The sequence below is a fragment of the Gossypium raimondii genome, chromosome 10 (assembly GCF_025698545.1).
Source record: "Gossypium raimondii isolate GPD5lz chromosome 10, ASM2569854v1, whole genome shotgun sequence".
NCBI classification, from domain to species: Eukaryota; Viridiplantae; Streptophyta; class Magnoliopsida; order Malvales; family Malvaceae; genus Gossypium; species Gossypium raimondii.
This window is the reverse complement of record NC_068574.1, coordinates 29,958,103-29,959,375: the sequence shown is the minus strand read 5'-3', so window position 1 is coordinate 29,959,375 and position 1,273 is coordinate 29,958,103. Positions and strand designations below refer to the sequence as shown.

Sequence of the window (1,273 nt, the reverse complement as noted above, 5' to 3'; positions counted from 1 at the left end):
TTAAGTGACTTAGCACAAATGCAATCCCTATAGAGACGATAACTCGATACTTACTTATTACTTGATAACGACTGTGTACACTTGCACAAACCTACGCGTTAAAAGTTTTTGGCACCGTTGTCGTGGATTGTCTATTGTCGCCATAGTTATTTTTTTCGTGAAATTATTTATTTTCAATTTGATTTATTTCTAACATTACTAACTTATTCTTTTTAATTTTTGTGATTTTCTTTTCAGGTGTTTATGAGCATAGAACGAATTATCGATTTACCTGTAGACCCTAAAATTGAGCGAACCTTCAGACAAAGAAGATGTGAACGAACAGCTCAAAGACAAGTCGAGATGGACCTTGGAAATCAGAATCAAGACCAAAGTAATGAAGTCAATCATGTACAAAATCCTATCTTTATTACCGATGATAAGGATTGATGCATCAGACAATATGCTGTGCCACTTTTCAATGAGTTAAACCCAGGAAGTAGAAGGCCAGATATTGAGGCAACCCAGTTTGAATTGAAACCAATGATGTTTCAAATGCTACAAACGGTGGGCCAATTTAGTGGTATGCCCACAGAAGATCCACATCTCCACCTTCGATTATTTATGGAGGTGAGTGATTTATTCAGGATAGCCAGTGTGACTGAAGACGCACTGAGGTTGAAGTTGTTTCCGTACTCGTTGCGAGATCAAGCACGAGCATGGCTCAATTCATTGCCACCAAGTTCTATATCTACATGGCAAGAATTAGCGGAGAGATTTTTGGTTAAGTATTTCCCACCCAGCAAAAACGCTAAGTTGAGGAACGAGATCACAACTTTCCAACAATTGGATGGCGAGTCTTTGTATGAGGCTTGGGAGCAATTCAAGGAGTTACTTCGTAAGTGTCCTCATCATGGGATTCCTCACTGTATCAAGTTAAAGACATTCTATAATGGTCTCAATGCACATACAAGATTGATGGTAGATGCTTCCGCGATTGGTGTAATTTTGTCTAAGTCTTATAATGAGGCTTATGAAATCATCGAGAGGATCGCGAGTAATAACTATAAATGACCAACAAATTGAATAGCTTCAGGAAGATGTCTAGCTGGAGTTCATGAACTCTTTCACTTTGTTATCAGCGCAGGTATCGTCTTTTTCCTCTATGTTAAAATAGTTAACCTTTATGTAATAACAGTCTCACTTTTCAGCTTTTTGCCGATTTCAGTCTCCAGTGTTGCAGTTACACACCTGGTCTATTTCCACTGCTAACCCAACCACGAGCACTCCAAAA

At 38.6% G+C, this 1,273-nt stretch overlaps 1 non-coding gene across 1 annotated transcript; it reads right to left on the bottom strand.

Moving 5' to 3' along the window:
* Positions 1-792: 792 nt before the first annotated feature.
* On the bottom strand, positions 793-899 carry LOC128034186 (small nucleolar RNA R71). The gene has a single exon (XR_008190318.1). It is a non-coding gene; the product is annotated as a small nucleolar RNA R71 (small nucleolar RNA).
* Positions 900-1,273: the final 374 nt, after the last annotated feature.